This window comes from Ambystoma mexicanum, chromosome 1q, assembly GCF_040938575.1.
Source record: "Ambystoma mexicanum isolate Mex_15411 chromosome 1q, UKY_AmexF1_1, whole genome shotgun sequence".
NCBI classification, from domain to species: Eukaryota; Metazoa; Chordata; class Amphibia; order Caudata; family Ambystomatidae; genus Ambystoma; species Ambystoma mexicanum.
Window position 1 is genome coordinate 864,515,110 of NC_090922.1, and position 21,810 is coordinate 864,536,919.

At 46.3% G+C, this 21,810-nt stretch overlaps 1 protein-coding gene across 2 annotated transcripts in view; it reads left to right on the plus strand.

Moving 5' to 3' along the window:
• Positions 1-21,810, plus strand: part of DENND1B (DENN domain containing 1B) — a 2,623,009-nt gene that overhangs the window by 2,246,680 nt on the left and 354,519 nt on the right. The gene's annotated exons all lie outside the window — the stretch shown is intronic.

Here is a 21,810-nt window from a genome sequence, read left to right on the forward strand (position 1 = left end):
CTTCTGCATGAGATCGCAAGCATCCCCAGACATGTTTCAGCCTTGGTGGGCATCTTCAGTGAGGAGTAGCTTTGGGTCTCTAGGCCCAGCAGGCATTGGACCCACATCTGGGCATACCTATCCCACGCGGGGTGACAATAGTAAAACAAAAGAGGCGATGGCTGGAAGGTTTAGAATAAATCTTGACCTCTGATATTGCTCTGGGCAACCCTTCAGCCATCGTTTTTCGCCTGCCAAGTTGTTACAAATGGGGAAAGAACATATGTAAATCAGGCTTGGTCCCACCCACAAAGGGGCTGCCCAGCCCGAACTGCTTCATCACTGGACCATCTTTTCAATAAATGCAGATAAAATGGGCATTCCGTGTGAATGTTTAAATGGGGAAAAATGTATTTTCGATTCAGACATCACTGTGACACGCAATGTGAGGTATTGCGGCACAGAGGACAATGACAATTATGTCTATTTTGAACGCTTTGAAGCAGAGGTTGTTGGATAGCATTCAGTCTTGGTCTGTGCGAGGACTCTTCTAAATCAGGCAAGTGTAGTTTCGGTCCTTGCAAACTCAACACTCTGAGTGTCTGTTCCTGAATCGTTCTCCAATAGATGCCAGAGGTGCTTAGAACATTGCAAAGCCAGACTGATAGTGATGATCCTTGGGGAACTTCACATGTGATGTGGGCAGGGGCTGAGAAGCAGCACTTAGTTGAGTGATTCATGGGGAAGGACTTGAAGCATTTGAGGGTTTGGTCCCCCAGACATACTGTGCATTTAATCTGTTGATTAAAATAATGTTATGGTCAACTGTGTTGCATGCTCTGTCATAAACGGTCATGAACTTCCAACGTTTGGTAATCTTATCACACAGTTACTGCCAAAATATTGACATTTGTGGTGAAAGAGAGAGCTTTGATTCTATACATGAAATTCAGCAGAACAGTGACTCCCTTTAGCACCACGAGCACAGCTTTTTCGTGAGGCATTTTTGTGGATATCAAAGGAGAAACTCCATTTGATGGCCTTTTTTGATTTATGTTGATTAGGTCTTTTTAAGGGGGTCCAACAACACATTTTAAACAACTGCTTATGCTGTGCCACTCCGGTTCCTCCTAACCCCAGCCTGCCCAATGGGTCGCCTACGTCTAAGTAATGAGTGGATTTATTTTGAGAGCACTTCTGAGCCCGTGGTTATTTCAATGTAGGCTTCTATCTCAGTAGCATGAAGGTGTGGCCAGGCTCAAAGGATAGGTCTATTCTGTTAGTTGATGTGTTATGTTACTAGGATTTTGTGCTGCATGCCCCTTCCATTTGCATGGTCTAAAGTCCCTCTGGTGGATCCACAAAGAGAGGATGGATGGGTTGGGTTAGTGGGGAGAAAGGGAAAAGACAAGATAGCTTTTGTTGTGTTCATCCAGGCAGACGAAAGTACAATGGGCCCTGTGTCTGGACCTGTTGCTTAGGTATTTTATCTCGAGATCATAGAGGCATTTGTGTCCAGATAGGGGCCTCGCTTGCCCGTGGAGGTAGGATGCATTGGTCAGAATGGTCATATGCGTTTTAATTGTGGAGATGAAGTATTCGGTCGTTTGTCTTTTGGGCGTGTATACATTTGCCATGCTTGACTGGGAGTCTAAGTTGGTAGGAAGTTAGTGGAGGACCTGGTTAACATGGAGTGTTCATCCAGTGAAGCTATACCAACATCATGAAAGGTCTGCCTATTGGGCAACATCTTGGTATAAATAGGTGATCATATAAATGAAATCTCTTTTCTGGATATTACTTAAGGTCCATGTGAAATTAGGACACTCCTATTTTTGTAGTTTTCTTGTTGAGCGGGCATAGGCGATTCACACAAGGGAATGCCTCCTAATGGAATCCCATCCCCAGGCTGCAGTAATTGACTTGTTCTCTATTTCTCTTGAGGAGTGGCCAAGCTTGTCTCCAAGATTCTGTCCTCTCTCATATGCATAGGGGGTGAGTAAAGGTGCAAGTGTTTGATTAGTTTCTTCCTACCGGTGCTGTGTCCATTAGTCACACAGGAATCCTTGTTCTTCTGTTTTATGGCATAGATCTATTAGGCACTCGCTATTGGTGTACCTTGCTCCAGCTTTCTTGCTAGTTTGATAAGGGTGGCAAGTATAACTTTTTATTTCTAAACCATTACTAAGATATCCAGAGGAACCCATAAAAAAGTCTTGTTGAAAAAGCCTGGTGGACGCTAAAACAAAAGATGGACTCCTACATTATACATCAGTATGGAACAAAACTCCTATAATTATTTCGGGGCACTGTTTTTACATTGGCCATATGGGTCGACCAATTTGTTCTTATGCTAATATTTTTATGTTTTTAGAATTTTAATCTCTTGTATATTTGGTTTTGCATTTCGCACACATTGTGCTTACAGACACCAAATATTCATCAGTATTTGCCTATGTAGTGGGTAAAAAATATATCTGTCTTTGCATTTAGCTCAGTCCTGGTAATAAGTGAAATGTATTCTACTACTGGTTGTCTTTTGCCTTCATGTTGCGCTTTCTCTGTTAAGCATGTGTTTGTCATAAGAACTGGTACAATAAAGACTCCCACTGGCACCACTGAGAAAGTACAGGGCAAACACTTGGCTTGAAATGACTGGCCACTCCCTTCCACGTGTCAGGCTTTTCATTAGAATCATAGTCTGCATTGCTTTGATGTATTTGAAGTTATTATTAAACACCAGTAAAGTTAATTCGGGTTTTAAAATGCTTCAGCATTCTTCCACTGAAAAGGGAACGTAGCATAAGGCATTTGAGCCAATTCACACGTCCTTTCGTCACCCAGTACCAGTTATACTACCCATCCGTGGAAGTTCACCTCCAGTTCACAGCCACATGAGCAAAGCTTTGTGGGTATGCAAATGATCCGAAATGCAAATTATTATTCAAATATATGTCACTGTGAGTGATAAAAGGTGAGCTTCTTTAGGTCAGCCATGTATTGCCGTTGTAGCATAAAAAGAATGTGTTGCTTTCTTCAACATCGAAAAACTTGAACTATGTATAATACTTTACTTTTAAGCAAGGTTTCACTGTGTGATCTGTCTCTAGAACACCCAAACAAACAACACAGTCGGCCGGGTGCCCATGTTGTGTTTCATGCATGGCGATATGATTTGATGTACATGAGAAGAGGCTACAATACACACAATGATAAATATTCTTTTGCCTTTGTACATCTTTTCACCACGCATTGCACAGCTTCCAGGCTGCACTAATTGAATACGTATCTAGTGCTTATAAATAAATGAAAACCCACTGGGCAGTGGCACTTAGCATTTACAAATGATTTTGAAGTGAGGTTGTACATTCTTTCATTTGATTTGAAACGAGCAAGCTTCATAGCACATGTAAATGGATTCCTGCAGACAAAAAATGAAATCCCTTTTGAACTCAAAATTCTTAATAATGCAGATACATTGATCTCTTTGTTGGCCATTTTTCTGAGCTGCGCATACCAAAGCCTGATTTAAAACAGCCCTCACAAAGTCCTTTATTTAGGAGACCTAACAGTGCTTCTACCAGGCCTGCACTGCAACCCAACCCCCTTCCAGAAACCAGGCTGCGAGATTGAGTTGCCTCTTAGTTTTGGAATCTGCTTGACAAGAGGTGATAGTCTAACCGGAGGAAACCTTTCAACCAGACAGATGTCATGCCCCACTCCGCTTCATAGCAGTACCTCAGACACGTTCCGTCAGTCCAGGTCTGGTGTGTGCAGTCTCTTTCTTTCCCTCTTCCCCAGAGTCAGGCATTTCAAATATATTCACTACACTTGGCTACATAGAAGCCGAAGGATGTTGGAAATTCATTGACACCACCTTCTAGCTCCCTCTGTCAACCACTAAATCAAGTTGTTCTACAGCAGGGTTGGCCAACTTGTCACTCTCCAGGTACTATGGTTTACAACTTTCATGATCTCTTATGGGCTGTGCTGGTTCAGGCTGTAGATAGTGGTAGACCAAACCATATGGATGGTGGCACGTTGACCACCCATGCTATAAAGCTTAGTTTTAGTAAGAGTGTAGAGGAGGTCGTGATGGATGGGTCATGGGTGGAGCCATCGGTAGCTGTGACTGTAAATTGATCGGATCAATGAAGGTTGTCGGAAGTAGGATTCTACTTAGTGCCAACATCTTCCAAGTATCTGCAAACTAGTTGCTTTTGACACCAAACAGCATGGCAGGAGTTGGATGGGGTGCAGGTGTCAAACTATGGAAAAACCCAGTTAAGAACAGGACTCCGAGCTCCTAGATGTATCATTACAAAAAGGAAGATACCTAAACATCCATCTCCTTAGGCTACCACATCCCGGCAACACCACTACAGTCCAGAGGCTAGCTGCCACTAGGAGAAAACTTCACTGCTCTCAAACACCACCCAGGGTGATAGAGAGACTCTCTGAAAGGAGTCCAGAGTAAATTGATGGCTGCACTATCGGAAGAAAGGGGTAAGAAAGTATATATCCTTTTACATTAGTCAATTAGGCAAAAGGGCAGGAGGAATGTGTGATGAATCTGATGGTGGCATCACTTGGTCTCATCACATGGTTTTATCACTTCTTCCATGGTGGTGACCTTGCCTCATGTAGCCAGTGAACGGCATTCCCTACCTGATCCTGACCCTATGAGGCTTTATGAGAGAGGATCACATGGGAGTAGGCAACCCTCAGGGTGGTGTTATGACATCATCAGATGAGACATGATACACCCCTTTTTTCATTTGAGGATTCCCCTACCATTCCCCATGCCCTAATGGCATATTGTCATCCCTCCCCTCACATACCTACGCAGGGGTACTCAAGACCTCTTCCCAGGTTCTGCATACCAGTAATCAAGAGCTGACTTCCCCTTCAAGATCACTAAGAACATTGTACCAAACTTGGTATAAAAATTTTCAGAAACAGACTTTTATTTTCCTGGATGTGATAATACTGTGACAAAATGGACCAGAGGAATGAAGATCAATAGAGACCCAGAGCACAAGGTGCGCTCTATTTGTTATAGAAACGTACATGAAGCCGGGAAATTTAAATGGCCACAACAGCTGATGGAGAGACGTTGGCTGGAGAACGCCACTTCTCGTGGAGGAAACCAGATTTCCGACAAGGGACAGGAAAGCAACCTGCAGGCGAACATATGCAGCGAGTTCGCCAGAAGCAGACAGAGAGCTTCTGGGCAGCCTCCACTGCACCGAAAGCCCAGAGAGATGTGAAACAGAAAAGTGGGAGCCACGAGAGGCAGTGAAGCTGGAAAGTTAAGGTGATGAGAAAAAGCAGAATGCCGTAAGGCCACCACAGGCTCACAGTGGGAGAACAGACATAAGCCAGCCAAAGCCGGTGAGTTGACCCAAGGGAAGCAGGGACACCAGGGCATATAAGCAGGCCTGCCAAAACCAAAATAATGTAAATAAAGCAGATAAGAAAAAAAAAACAAATGACATTCCCTTAAAGAGGCATAACAGAACACGCATACAAGACTGTTGAGTTTTAGTGTTTGCAGTACACCTATAAGAGAAACCCTGGCAGGATAGTATACTAGGGTATTCAAGAATGGACAGGACCAAAACAAAAGACTGTCAAGGTTGTAAGTGTGTGCAGTGCATATATAGGGAAAGTCCTGGCAGAAGAGTATGCTAAGCGGATTGAAGACGGACCGAAAAAACACAAAAAACTATCAAGTTTGTAAGTGTACACATGCACATAAAAGGAGAGCCCTGATAAGAAAGTATATCAGGCAGACTCAAGCTAAAAGAAAATACCATGCAGGTTAAAACTGCAAGAATGTATATAGGAGAAAAGCCCTGGTAAGAAAGCATACCAGGCAGATTCAAGTCACAAGAGAGAAGCCCTGGCAAGAAAGTACACCAAGCGGATTAAAAATGCAAGAATATACATAGGCGACAGGCCCTGACAGGAGAGTATACCAGGCAAATTAAATGTGAGAAAGCCCTAGCAGGAATGTTTTCCAGGCAGATACAAGTTGCAAGTATCTTTATATGAAAATACCCTGGCAGGAAAAGCAGACGAGGCATGGTCAAGTTGAACAGTATGTACTAAATAGTACCAGTGGAAGTCCTGATCAGGATATACCATGACTGGTAGAAAGGCTGTGAAAACACATTAAATAGAAGTGAAAGCTGGCAGGAGAATACACCAGGTATCCTAGTAAGATGTAGACTAACAGCCATGTTGTTTTGTGTTCATCAAAAAAACCTGAGGAACTGACATTCTTGAAAGTACATGAGGATGAAGAGAAATCCAGGGGCAGGGAACTACCTGTTGGAACAAGGAACTCTATTCTTCTGGACTTTTTGTGTTGAATCTACGCATTTCCTTTTGAACATGGGTGCACTGGTAAAGGCCAAAGACATTTTCCCTTCTCACCTTTTATTATTATCATTATGGTATTTATTGAGCACGGACCACAATAGTCTCGGGAGGATAGCTCAGGGGCAAGGCGCTCACCTTGGAAGCACCTCGGAAGCAACACGACGTGGAACAACACAGGTTTGATCCCCGGGTCCGCGCTTGGGTACCTCTGGGTATTTATAATTATAATACAGATACTTAACGGAACGCCTTACAGAGGTATACAACAGTACAGATCCATAACAGAGTGCCTAATCTTAGAGTTGTTACCCTAGATATGAGGGGCAGAATAGTACTTTGGAGGCAAGACAGTTTGCTTTGGACATCCTGACATTGGACAGAGCAGTAGTTTTGAGTTCAGGTAGGGAAATACCTCTTAGAGTAGGGACAGAGAGGCATTCGCAACCCCCTTCTCATTTGTAATAAGTCTATGGCCAAAACCATACGTCCTTGTGTCTGTGTCTCATTCCTGGTTCCTCACAAATGCCACACAGCTCTCCCAGTCTGCAAATGAAAAGGCACACACATAAATGAATACCAATCCAGGAAACAAGAATAGTACCAACATTAATCCCTGTATTGTCCCCACAACACCTAAAAGTAGAGATCCGAAGCAATGAACCTACAGCATTCTCCTCCACTGATGGTAAAATTTTATAGATTATAGATTAGGATCCCTGCATATCGCGAAGTGCCATAGAGAACGGTAAACGACCTAAGCCAGGCAGTAGGAGGGTGCCCTCTGCAAGGACACAGGGGTGGGTCTATGAGCACGTCACAAAAGAACTCAGTTCTAGTTCACCAATGTTCCAGTTCATTTCCTCACTCTAGAAGAGCACTGTTCGGATCATAGCATTCAATCCAAAGAGTCTATCCATAGAACACAACCATGGGAAAATCCACAAACACAATGCAATAAGTGGAAGCCAGGGATCCAGTTGCAGAAAATCAGCAAACGGAACAACCAAATTAGCCGAATCCACAAGAGTTACGGGAGCCAGAGCAGGGGTTTCAAAAATTAGAAATCCGAGACAAGAAGAAAGTTTCCAAGAATGCCGCAGCAACCAGTGAAAAATGCTATTGAGTAGCGGTGAGGTGTTGCATGAGAGCTGCTTTTCACCTGTGCATCATTGCGGACCGAGGCAGTATCCAGTAAGTATAACGTACACCATTGCGCACTACCCACTACTTTCACCTGGAAGCTTGGGTAATGTACTTTTTGGGATCATTGTGGCTCAGCAACCACAGAAGATGCTAATCCCTACACCGTAGATGTCAAAAAGGCGGTATGTGGGCAGAGAACCTCTGAGTTAAGTCACCTGCATCTCATTGACTGCCAGTAGCTCAGTAGCATTGTACATTAAATATTTTCTGATTGCCAAAAGCGTTCGTAATCATTTTATTGACAGTATAAGGGTGAACGCCATAGACATCCCTGCCAGAATTCAAAAGTATACATGCAGGTTTCACAGCAATCTCATGAGATCTAGGTAAGTGTACGCGCGTGTGTGTTTTTAGTCAGTGGTGTCCTGACTGGACTGGATGGTGCTGCATGCTGCATCCCACCCACATGCCATATGCTGCATGGGGGAATTGACATTTTTTACCCAATACACCGCAGGCTCAGCATTGAGTGAGTGGGGATGCTACCAACATGCCCGGCAATATGAGATTGCAGCCCAGTTTTGTAACTTTTAACATATTCCCCTCCACACACACTGCTATGAATGTCTCTGCACCAAGGAGCACTGGCACATAATGACTTCTGCACCTACTGCCACCAGGTCATCTTTTTTCTCTTTCAAACACTGCTCTGAATCTAGGCCAGGGTAAAATAAAATACAAAATGATCAGAACTGGCAATGGTGCAAGTTCTAATACATTCATGGCCACCCTGCATCACAGCACCAGTGATATTAGCCATTTCACTGGTTCACAATATGTGATCCCCAGAAGGTTGAAAAACTGAGTAGGCCCTTCTGTGACTTGGATATGTGATCAGCATTATGGGCACAGATCAAATTAGCAACAACCTCTCTCAGTGAGATATGGATCATGAAAGTGACCATGAGCTATGCAGATGTGGATGACCAGGAACTAGCCATCTTTTTACTTTAAGACTTTAGGAGGGAGGTGCTGCAGAGTGTCTCTTGGGAATTTAGGTAGGCTAATTCATAACTGTATTGACCTGTCTCTGTTGAGGCAGTGCTTAGCTTGACAGTGAAGAGAGGAGGTTAATAACCACAAGCAGTGGGGCAGCCCTGAATCTGCAGGGAACCAGCACTGGAGTCTATGATGCAGCAGGTCAGCTGGATATTAATGCACAAACCTCAGCGTACATCCAGCATATAGGTGAGCACTCTTCGTGCGTGGTACCCATGTCATGCTGCTCAGGACACTATAAAAAAAACCACACTATGAGTGACTGTCACCTCCAGGGTGAGTCAGAAGGTGACATGAAATAATGTGGTCTATCTCTGGTCCAAACAGACCTTGAGGCCGAGAGTGGGTTTGTCCAGGTGCAACTGTGGTAATATCTGGGCATCCATAAAGAGTTATCGAAGGGGCAGAACCTCTATCTTTCGCCCACTGGATTGAGAGGAGACATCTATAAATGTCCCATGTAAATGCACTTTGTTGTACAAAGAGTAAGAGAGGAAAAGGCACTGTTAATTTGTAGATCCTCCCCTAAAACCTTAACCCAAAAGGAGGAAGTGGGGGGTCAAAGTCGCAGATGAAAGCAAAGAGATGGGGACCAGGCTATCAAGGTAGACGGGGACAGCTATAAACTCTGTGATGATGGCACTGTAGATGCAGCATGCATGATTCATTTGTGTCCCCACCCCACCCCTACCCTCAGCTCTCAGATGGCTGCTCCAGAGAACCCTTTCTTGGTCAATGACCGCTAACAGGAAAACTGACGAAAGAAAGATCTGACACATAGGAAGCAGTGTTCGGCCCTGTGGGCATGGGTCTCTGTAATTCTCAAGTTGCTAGTAGTTCCTGAGGGGTGACTGGTCCATGAAGGTGCAGAAGCTTATCTTATAGGACAGCATGTGAGACAGCCCAGCACTAACACTGAGGACCTCAAAGGCATTTGCAGAAAGAAGAGAGACCCATGAACAGGAGAGTGCAGTAGTAGACCTAATTGGATGTGACATCACAGAAAGGTCCAGGTAGTGATAGCGCAGTTTTTGATACTCAAGGGAATCGGGTCAAATAAAATTACAAGCTGTAGGGTCAAAGTAAGGAACATCTGTCAAATGGCTAAACACAAATTACAATATTACACTGCATTTTAAGTTTGCATATTTTGTAACTTATTTTGACAAATCACAACATCGGATGCTTACTGAAAGTATAAGAAATACTTAATTTAAAAAATTGCCATTTATTTGTATTTATTTATTGGATATTTCTATGACGCCTATATACAAGTGTTTCCAGGCATCACAGGACACATTTTGTTTTGGGGGGACTTAAACAAAAAACTACAAAAACAACAATAACTATTATATTGGCCTTGTGACAATTCTACCGTGCAAGTGCAAGACAGGGTGGTAAGTGCAAGGAAGAGGGAGAAGTACAGCAAGAGGCGCCCAAAAAATGGGGTTGGGGTGAGCAAATGCTGAGGGATCTAAGACTGCAAATGACAGTCAAAGGAGAGGGGGAAGGGAGTGTAAGTGCGATGGACAGGGTGGACCAAGTTGGGCTAGTTCAGGGAGGGGTTGCCCAAGGGCAAGTGCTGGTAAGGGATGGTGGGAGGATTGCTAGGGAGTTGGTCTGGTTCTTCATATAATTTTCAATGTCTCTCTTTATTTTTAGTAGTCATAGGGTTCATGTTGCCTTTCTCGCTAGCTCTGCCTTGGTTTCTTTAGGTGGATGGTATTAAGACAATGGATCGAATCAAACAGGGATTGAATCAAACACTTATAGGCCAATGAAAAGTAAATGTAAGCTTAGTTCACTTAGCCCGGCTCACTTTCCTAGAATCATCTCCTGGATGGCGGACCACGCTTGTGTCTCTTGTAGAAGAATACACGTCAAAGGGAAAAAATTGTGCAATTCTTTCCAATCTCAGATGCTGGTCCCTTCCTGTTGCTTAGCACAGCAGAACAACAAAATAAATTAATTCACAGTCCCGACATTGTAGTGTTTACCTGTGCTTTGTTGACCACCACCCCTCCTTTCTTTGCTGCTTGTGTATGGTGGGGAGACCATCTCCCATGGTCACCGTTCTGGAGCAGGATTTATCAGCTGGTGCTGCGTAGTATATTGGACTAGACAAGAACCCAAATTCTGAAGAAATCATGTATCCCTTTTATCATTTCCATTGATTGTTTGCTTGTGCCCTCACCACCCCACTAACTCACTTGTACCTTTGGGAATCTTCTCTATTCCTTTGTTCTCCTTCTCATTGTCCTCATGCTTCACCTGCAACTCCTCAGCATTTTACCACATACTTGTTCCTCCACTCATCCCAGGCTCACGCTTCTCAGACTCTGGGTTTGCCCTACGCTAGTCTCCACAATATTTCTCTTTGTGCCCGATGTGCCCATTCCACTTCCCACCTCTCACGTCCTTCTCTTACTTTTCAAGCACCTCACTCCCATTCCTTGGGCTATCTTGCTTCTTCAACCAGATGTTTCTCCTCTTCTGTCTCCCGATGTTCATCCTTTCCTCCTCCTCCACTTGCACTCTCCTCTTCCCTCTTGGAATTCATCCTCTCCTCTGATTTTGCTTTCCTCCTCTTCACATATTGTTATTCCTCTTTTCTTCCTCTCCTGCTCTCTTTTGCTTCCACCATCTTCCTTTCCCAAACAGACTTCTTTGTCCTACTATCTTTTCTTATTCTTCCTATCTTCGGTTGTTTCTCCTTTCTTCCCATCTTCTGTTCTCACCGTCCTCTTTTCTCCAATTCCTGATATTCCTTTTCTACCCCCTTTCCTCTCACCGTTCTCATCCCTTTTCCACCTGTTTTCCTCCTGCTTTCACTCGGTCTACGCTCTCCTACGTCCACCTGAAAATTCACTTGTCCATACACCAATATGCTAGTGCAATTGACCTGGACTTGTATAGGGCCTGACTCCACCTTTCAGGTCTCCTACTTGTCTAGCAGGCTTCAGGTGTGCTTGCTTTCTGATATTTGTGATCTGAATTTTTTTTTTGCTGTATTTGTTCTTGGCGCTATCGTCTTACTGCGGGTCTCCCCGGTGCAAACCGGTAATGGCTTGGTCCGCTGAATTAGTTCATTTTCTCATGTATGCGCACAGAGATCTGACACTGCCTGAGCTACACACTCCACAGACCTCTACGCTCTCTGTTGTTCTCATTGCAGCTGAAAGGAATTTCTAGAAGATATGAGCATGTCTCGACCTTGCTCTTCTGTGCGGTCCATAATGAATCTCTCTAAATCCTGCAATGGATGTTTCTCCCTGCCACCAGTCCCTATTGATGTACAAAAGTTATATGGGGACAGAAAGTGATGTTTAGGATCGATGCCAGAGCTCTCTGGAGGGGCTATAATGTTAATTAGAACCCTTCCATTGCCCCTCCCTTTCAGAAAAAGCCTATTAGTCCCTATATAAGGATCACTCTTTAAAACTAGATATAAATCAATGGAAGATTGGTTTCTTCCACCAGAAAAAGTTGAGGAAAGATGTCCCCTATTTGGTGCCACACTATCAGTCACAAGTTATTTGAGCCTTGGTCCAGTCCCGCTTGAACGGGGGTATTGAAGTTACCCTCCAAGATCCCCTACAGCCAAATACCAGAGGCACCAAAATGATGTGGTAGCCTTCAATAAAGAAGCCAAGATGTGAGCTGATTCCTCCCATAATAATGGTCCTGAACTGGCTACTCTTGCAGAAGTGCATCACTTTAATATGCTGTGCGGGAACCACTGTGCCTTCCATGAGGTTGACTCAAAAGCATGTACCATCAAGACATCTTCATTGAACAATTCCTAGTTCCTCGGTTTAAGAGAGACAGAATATGTGGCTGAGCCCTCACCGTTCTTGTTCCTTTTTTGTGGAATGGCCTGTGACTCTGGATCAGGTCAATTGAAAAGCACCTCAAATTCACCTAAAATTGTATAGACCGGTAAAAAGCTGGTTGTTGTAAATATAAATGGTCATCTCCAAAGCAGCTGAAGCATCAATGCCAAAAGATTGTTGTACAGCGACCCGTAGCTGAAGACTTGCGAGTCCCTTTCTGTTTTATTAATTTGAAGAACAAGAATGTACATTTTAATCAGAAATGGCCTACAATAACGCATTTGCAGATGGTGGACGCATTCTCTGTAAGAGTATCCATACAATAGCACAAAGGTGAGAACAAGTGGTGAGCCTGTTTATGAGGGTATGAACAAAGTGTGACACAGAGCAGGGGTAAAACAAAGCAAACATTAGAAATATAAGAAACAGGTGGTGTACAAAAACATTAACTTAGGGGGGAAAGTGCTATAAACTAAAGAGGAGTATGGTACAAATATTAAAAATTACATTATTATGTGGCAATGGAGGGAGTGGTGGGGTCAGGTAAGGAGGATGTGTGATAGGGCAGAGGGAGCTCCTTTAGCAAGTAAGTGAAATTTACGCTGCACTTTGAAGAGATCCAGAGTTAGGTAGGCTCTGTCTTTAATGCGCACCATTTTCTATTGGAGCAGGGCGTGTGTAGGAAGAAAGAGCAGAAGTGAGAAAAGGCACAAAGGGGGCATTGGATAGTGAGGTTGAGTGCAGAGGATGAGCAGAGGGAACAATATGTTGACAGTCAAACAGGTTCGAAGGAGCAAGATCATTAATTGCTTTGTAAACTAGGAGAAGGAATTTGAAAAGGCCAACCAGCATGGTGTCAGTAGGAAGATGTGGGAGAGGATGTTGAGTATGTTGTAGGGAATGGTGGTAGCAAAGTTGAGGACTTGTCTAGAGGGAGGGAAGGCCAAGAAGTAGGCATGCTAGGTAGTCAAGTTTTCCAAGCACAAGGGTGGAGATAGAGTTTTCATAGAGTGGTGAGTAAGAAATTGAGGATTTTTCCGAATTTTGAGAAGGTTAATATGAGCAGAGGATGTGGTGGTAGTGACCAATTGTTGCAGTTGGAGGTCGCTTTTAAAGAGGCTCCTGTTGTAGACACCAGGCTTGCACATTAATTTCAGTCAACAGAGGCGATTTATACATTTGACAGCATCCTGCCTCGTACAAGGACCCACCTAACTGACCCGATATACCGTTGAGACCCTTTATAGATCACTGATCAATTTACCCCTACGACTAAGCCTTCAATGGCCTATTCATTACACCCACGGCCCCCCCCTGGACTGGCCCATGGTGACGTCTTGCTGGTCAATCTTGACTTACCGAGGGACATGAGCCTCTCCCTCCAGGCAAAATTCCATATCACCTCCTCAGCCGAGGTATCCTGCAACGCCATGACAATGTCAGGTTTAAGTCAACAATATATTGTTCTATCCAGTTAATGCTGGATCATGCCACTGAATGTAGGTCTGTGCCTTTGCTTCAGTAACCCTGAAGGAGCCACACCTGATGGGCATGCGTCCTCCAGTTGGTGGCGCACAGCTGCTGACTTCAGAAAACTTAGGAAGTGAGGGTCCTAATAAAGGTCTGCTAGCAAATGAAAACTAGGAGGTATATGGGTGATGTGACTTCATGGGGGGAAGCAGTTTTGCTTCATCTCCCAAGGGTTTCCCAAAAGTCCTTATGCAAAGAAAACCCCTCCTCCTCATTGTGTCGATCTGATATGTATTTATTGGAACACTATACTCCCAGAACCCCAACGATACAGGTTTTGGTTGAGGGAGCAAGGAGCTTAGGCAGGAATTAGATTGCAGAAGAGAAGGGAAAGGATGGCATTGGAAGTGGGAGCAAGATGTCCGTTTTGAAAGAGTTTAGCATGAGGCAGATGAGAGACATCAAGTGACTGATTGCAGTGGGACAGGTAGAAATCTGTTCCGAGATGTATGGGGTGAAGGAGGGAAAGGAGAAAAAGGTTTGAGTGTTGTCAGTAAAGAGGTGATAGTGAAAGTCGAACAACACGATAACTCTTTCTAGTGACCCATTGATGGCAAATGTGGCCACGGGATACATAGGAGAGAAGAGCCAAGTTTGCTTCTCTTCCCTTCCAAGGGAGCGGAGTAGAGAGAGATTAGCCTTATACTCTTCTCCCGATGTATGTTAATCCTCATTAAACCCTCAGCTGTTTGCTATTATTCTCCCTCAGTTTATCAGTCTAGACCACTACAAGTGTCCAACAACAGACAACAATCGGGGGAATGACCCCTTCCTCTGGTAGTCATTGCCCCCACCTCCCCTTTTTTACCTCCAGCTCTGATGTGCACTGGCACCTGTATTCCTGAGCAGGTTTACACCAAAATAGAGGAAATAAATAAGGTTGAATGCACACTTAGTTCGCATTCAGCCTGGCATAAAAGATTGAATCGCATAATACTGAACAAGGGAGCAGGTGTTGCAGGGGTGTCACCCACGCCCATAGTGCAGTATTATGGGCTGCAGGAGTTTCTGGGTTGTCCCCCACATACATTAGATGCTCAGCAGGGGACAAACAACTGAAATCCAAGAAGCTCGAATTACAAAATGCAAACAATTTTGTAATTTGAGCTTTTTGTATTCATTTTTTTGTATTTGTATTTGTATTTTATTTATTTGTATAGAGCACCAGGCCTGAGAGCAACCGGGCCCATATCTTAGAGCAATAGGTACATGCATGGCATGGAATACAGTTACACTCAGTAGATTACATTCACAAGGGCAGTAAAGTATCGAGCTTGCTCCTTATTAGAGTGATTTTGCTGCCTGCTGCCAAGTGCCTCTAATCACACCACACCATATTATCCAGGCAAGTGGCCCTGTATCTCTGCGTTCCTTTTCTGCCCAGCCTGTCAGTGGTTTTCCCCCTACCAAAACCCACATGCATTAGCTTGATCGTCTAGCCAAAAGCTGTCAATCTCCTCTTCTCCAGCATTGGATCTTTCATGGATTCACATGCGTAGAATATTCCCCGTCGTCAGGCTGGGAATCCCCGGTACATTATATAGACCCTTTCCCGTAGGAAAACTTTTTCGACGCTTATGCGTCCTATCCACCTCGTTTTGTATCATGCGTGCCCGTACCGTCAGGACGTCATGATATAAATACAGGCCCCGCCCCCGCGCTCCCTCAGATTTCAACCGTCTTTCAAAGTAGTGGGATCCTCGTGTTTACTACTAGTGAAAACTAGGTTGTTTTTTCTGTTTCGCTTCGGCGAAGTTCAAATTCTGGAGAATTATGTCTGGAAAAGCGTTATTTCGCCCGTGTGCAACATGTGGCCTCAAAAAAGTTTATGAAGGAGACGGCCACATGGACTGTATCTACTGTTTCCACCCGCACCACACGGCGGATACATGTGAGATATGCCAGGGTTTCTCCCAAAAAACCCTTAAGGACCGTAAAAGAAGACTGGTCGACTGGCTTAATGACGGAGCGGGTGCCTACCCGGCTTCGGAAGTTGGCTCCACGGCCTCCAGGAGCAAGTCGGAGCCTCCATCGAAAAAGGTACGGCCAGCGGAAATTCGCACTGAGGACAAGCATAAGGGGAAACATGCTGGATCTTCCTCATCACATAAAAAGCCCTCCTCCTCCTCATCATCTAAGACGGAGAGGCTAGCGCTGTCAAAATCCTCCTCAGGGGACCGTCCCAGGTCTTCCATGAGTCGAGATGCTTCAGCCGGGAAGTCGGCATCGAAATCGACGACGAAGTCTAAGGGCTCGACGACGACGACGTGCTCGTCGACCTCGGTGTCATTGACGATGCCTATTACCGTTCAGGCAGCAGCGGTTGGGATTCCTTCGTCGATGGAGACTCAGTCTATGGCTTGGCTGCCAGAGGTCTATGACCCAATCCCCCCTGAGGTCTTACTGCAGCCAGACACGGCCTGCTCGGCGGAAGGAGAAGGTGACACGGTTCTGCAGCCTTCGGATTTAGGCTTACGGCCTTCCACGTCGGCGACGACGACGATGAGTGCGAGCGGGGGTATGGTACCTATATCATCCACGTTACTGACCCCCCAGACGGTTTTGTCTCTGGATGTGCTTAATACTCTTCAGAAGCTCCTGCAACGGCTGGATACGCAGTTCCCCCAACCTGGGACGTCATCGTCACTTTTTTCTGTACCTTCCGTCGACGAGCAAACTTGTACGGCTCGCTCGACGACTAAACACCCATCGGCTCCCCAGGTGGTAAAAGATCGTCCTCGAGCTCAGGAGGAGGGTGAGTTGTCGGAGTCCGACTCTATACTGGGTGACTCGGGGTCAGACATCTCCCTGTCACCGTCGAGGGACCCAACATGGAATTCGGATGTAGAGTTAGAGTCTACGAGGAGCCAGACACAGCCATCTCCCCCGGATGATGTGGGAGCCTTCCATGCAATGATGGGAAAAGCTTGTTCCGAGTTCGGCTTGATTCCTGAGGAGCAGAAGAAAGACTGTTTCCTTTTTGACCACATGGGTCAAAGGAGAAAATCGGTATTTGCCATCCCAATCCTGGACCACGTGTGGCAAGAAGGTCTCAAGACGATGCGCCATCCGTTCTCGGAGCCAGCCATAAAGGGACGGATCGAGAAAAAGTTTAAAGCTCCGGAGTCCACTCCAAAATGTCTAACATCACAGCCTCTGTCTGACTCGGTTGTGTCGGCGGCAGCGGCTAGGAAGGCCAGGGTACAGCAAAAATGTTCAACGCCACTGGAAAGCGAGGCTAGGAGGCAGGACGCCTTTGGAAAAAAGGTGCTCTCGGTCGGAGCGACGACAGTAAGAGCAGCCAATTCCTTACCGATCGTGTCACGATATGATAGAGAAATGTGGCACAAACTAGCCCCTATCCTAGAACACCTGCCAGACGAACACCGGAAAGCAGCTATGTTACTGGTGCGGGATGGCGAAGAGGCCTCGAACCACGCTATTAATATCGCAGTTGACCTAGCAGAGTCTGGCTTCAAACAAATCAACCATGGAGTAGTGCTTCGTCGACAAGCGTGGCTCAAATGTACTATTTTCCGTCCTGAAGTCCAGTACAAAGTCCTTGACATGCCATGCGAAGGGGAACACCTGTTTGGCGAAAAGGTTGATGAAGCGTTGAAAGGGATGAAAGAAGACACGGATACTGCTAGGTCCCTCGGCGCCCTTCAAACGGGTAGAAACTTTCGCTCTTTTCGCCCCTTCAGGGGTGCTTCTGGAAACTCCCGCTTTGGAGCCTCGAGGGACCGTGGATTTAACAGGCCCTCGTACTCTTCACAAGGGTTCAGACGAGCGTCCCAGTCGGCACGTAGAAGCAGGGACTATCAAGCCTCCAGGCGGCGAGGCTCGGGTCCGTCGTCAACGAAGAACAAGCAAACCAGCAACCAACGAAGGCCTTCGGAACGTCCTGGGGGGGTCGAGTCTCTCATCACTTCGACCGATGGAAATGCATCACCACAGATCGATGGGTTCTAGACACGATTCGCATGGGTCATGCGCTACAATTCAAAGACAAGCCTCCGCGTCTTCCTCCTTTATTCTCGACACAGCCCCACCTCCGAATCCTACGACAAGAGGCGGCGCTTATGTTGCGAAAAGGGGCGGTAGAGAGAGTTCCTGTGGCACAGGAAGGACAAGGAGTTTATTCCAGGTTCTTCGTTGTCAAGAAGCCAAACGGCAAATGGAAGCCCATTCTCGACCTGAGGGTACTCAACAAGTGGCTAAAGAGCCTAAAATTCAAAATGCTAAAGCTCCAAGAGGTTATCAGGTCGGTGCAACCCATGGATTATCTATCATCACTAGACCTTCAAGATGCTTATTTTCACATCCCAATACGACACAGGAGATATTTAAGGTTCGTCGTCGGGAGAAAGCATTTTCAGTTCAAGGTCCTCCCGTTCGGGCTCAAGCCCTCCCCCAGGACGTTCACCAAATGCTTGGCCCCTATAGCGGCCCATTTAAGAAAGGATGGTCACCATGTCTATCCATATCTAGACGACTGGCTGGTCAGAGGTTCGTCCAAGGAACAAACACGAGACAGTCTAAGGGCCACAATGTCCCTCTTACAGGAACTGGGCTTCGCAATAAACTTCAACAAGTCCTCCGTAGAGCCTTCGAGGACCTTGGTCTTTCTAGGAGCGGAGTTTCATACACACACAAGCCTGGTGAGACCACCCAGCGAAAGAATTCAGAAACTTCAAAGCAAGGCGTCGGAATGGAGAGGCGGTACCAAGGTTTCAGTGCGCAAGTACATGTCCCTGCTAGGGACCATGTCGTCCTGCATTCCGTTGATAAACAACTGCCGTCTGTTTATGAGACCTTGCCAGGAATTTCTAGCGGACCGTTGGGCGCAGAGCCGAGGTCGCTGGTCCGACAGACTGGTCGTCGACGAACAACTAGTTCAAGCACTCTGCTGGTGGAGAGTGTCTACTCATCTAACAAAAGGAATGCCTCTACTGGAACCAGAGTTCCAAAAGACGGTGGTGACGGATGCATCGCTAAGCGGATGGGGAGCTCATCTGGATACGTTACAGGTACAAGGCCAGTGGTCGTTGCAGGAGTCCTCCCTGCATATCAACCTGCTAGAACTGAGAGCAGTGCGATGGGCCCTGAAATCTTTTCTTCCTCAACTGAGGAACTCGGTGGTGCGTGTCATGACGGACAACACCACTACGATGTTCTACTTGAGGAAATAAGGAGGGACAAGTTCCAGGTCCCTATCGACGGAGGCACAGAAAATCTGGCATTGGGCCCTGCAACACAACATGCAAATCTTAGCGTTCCACCTGCCAGGCGTGAAAAATGTGGAAGCCGATGCCCTCAGCAGAGAAATGAACGAAGTTCACGAATGGGTGCTGAACGACCAACAACTACAACATGTATTCAAGAAATGGGGACATCCTTCCATAGACCTGTTTGCGACGAAGAACAGGAAATGCCATCAGTACGCAAGCAGATGGCCTCAGCAGGGCTCACTGGGGGATGCGTTCTCCTTCCCATGGACGAACAAATTCCTGTACGCATTCCCTCCATTTCCCCTTGTCCGGAGGACGTTGCAATGGATCCTCAGGTACCCATGTCGGGTAATTCTGGTGGCCCCGTACTGGGCCAGACAGGTGTGGTTTTCAGACCTGCTACACTTAGCGGTGGCGGAACCGATGAGATTCCAGAAGACCCCCGACCTTCTGTCTCGACAGGAGGGTGTCGTTTGGCATCACGACCCGGACAGCCTCAAGTTGACGGCCTGGCTCCTGACTTCGCCGAATTTGGTCGGCTAACGATTCCAGAGGACTGTCGGCGTATCCTGCAAGCGGCAAGAGCACCTTCCACAAACGCCTCATACGCGTACAAATGGAGAAGTTTCTGTCAATGGTGCGAGGATCAACCAGGTTTGGCCCCGCAATCGATTAAGCCGGAACAGCTCCTTCCATACTTGCTGTTCTTAGCTCAAAAGGGCCTGTCGGTATCGTCAATAAAAGTACACCTGGCAGCCATTTACAGGTTTACTCGTCAACGGCATTCGGCACCATTGTTCAGCGACCGCCTGATTAAGCACTTCCTTAAAGGCCTCTTTCGGAGTTTCCCTCCAGAGAAGAAATTTCCGCCGGAGTGGAGCCTCAATCTGGTCTTAACGTCTCTTATGAAGCCGCCTTTTGAGCCAATGTCATCATCGTCTCTAAAGTTTTTGTCATGGAAATTGGCCTTCCTGGTGGCCATCACTTCAGCACGACGTATTTCAGAAGTTCAGGCTCTAATGGTAGACCCACCATACTTACGATTTTTCAAGAACAAGGTTGTCCTAGCCACTAACCCACAGTTCATACCAAAAGCTCCTTCATTGTTCCATAAACACTCCTCTATTGTGTTGCCTATGTTTTTTCCGGAGCCATGCTCGGGAGCGGAGCGCATGTTACACACATTGGATGTAAAAAGGGCCCTCAAGTTTTATCTTCATCGTACGCAACCGTTCAGAGAAACGAGACAGCTGTTCGTGGCCTATGGTTTGGGTGCTAGAGGAAAAGCCATTTCAAAGCAAGGACTGTCAAGATGGGTGTCATCTACCATTTCGTACTGCCATTCCAGGGCAGGGAAACCTCTTCTACGACGGCCAAGAGCTCATTCAACTAGAGCAGCGGCATCGTCGACAGCACTGTGGTCCGGAGTCCCTCTGGGGGATATCTGCATGGCGGCTACCTGGGCGGCGACACACACCTTTACCCGCCATTACTGCCTGTCGCAGCAACATGCCGAAGATACCCGGATGGGACAGGCGGTGCTCCGACACCTATTCCAATAAGGTAAGCCCCGGCTGAGGGGTTGCATCCTGTGGAATTTATGACTGTATGTGGTTCGTTTTCCTATGTTAACGATTTCTAATGTATACATGATCATAGGGAACAGGCTTTGCGAAGAAAGTATATGGGTTTGCATGCACGCCTCCTCTTTGGGGGTGGTACTGCTATGTAATCTATTCTAAGCATGTGAATCCATGAAAGATCCAATGCTGGAGAAGGGAATAGTTTCTTACCTGTAACTCCATTTCTCCAGCATTGGTATCTTTCATGGATTCACATGCGCCCGCCTGCCTCCCCTGAACATGCAAACCGGTTCCCCCACTACTTTGGGGGCCGAAATCAGAGGGAGCGCGGGGGCGGGGCCTGTATTTATATCATGACGTCCTGACGGTACGGGCACGCATGATACAAAACGAGGTGGATAGGACGCATAAGCGTCGAAAAAGTTTTCCTACGGGAAAGGGTCTATATAATGTACCGGGGATTCCCAGCCTGACGACGAGGAATATTCTACGCATGTGAATCCATGAAAGATACCAATGCTGGAGAAATGGAGTTACAGGTAAGAAACTATTCCCTTCCTGTAGACCTCTGTCAGATGCCATTTGCATGCTGTGAACACCCATCCACGGCTGGCCCTGCCTACCTAAAGCACTGTGTACTACTGCCATGCTAGACGCCTGTGGCCTATCATACGAGACTGCTCTCTCTCCTTTCTGCTTACTTTTTCCTTTTCCTGCATACAGGCTGCTGCTCGCTGTGACGAATCCCAGGGTATTGCTTCCATGGGGGAGGCCCCTTTCCATGAGGCCAGGGAGGTAAGGCCTCTACCCGATATTCCCCCTGGGGGGGTGGTACTCAGCGAGTGAATCTCGTGGAGAAGGAAACTCTTTGTGGGACCAGTGACGATGGCCCTGGGAGAGCACAGTATCCCCGCCAATCGCCTGACCCTAGACCTCCTTTTTATGACCTCAATAACAGCCCCTTCCCTCATAGTTATCAGATAGTGCCATCCTAACATTCCACTAGTAAGTACTGGGACAATGAAGATTAGGAGTTACCCAAGTGAAGCGCCACTTCCTAGTACT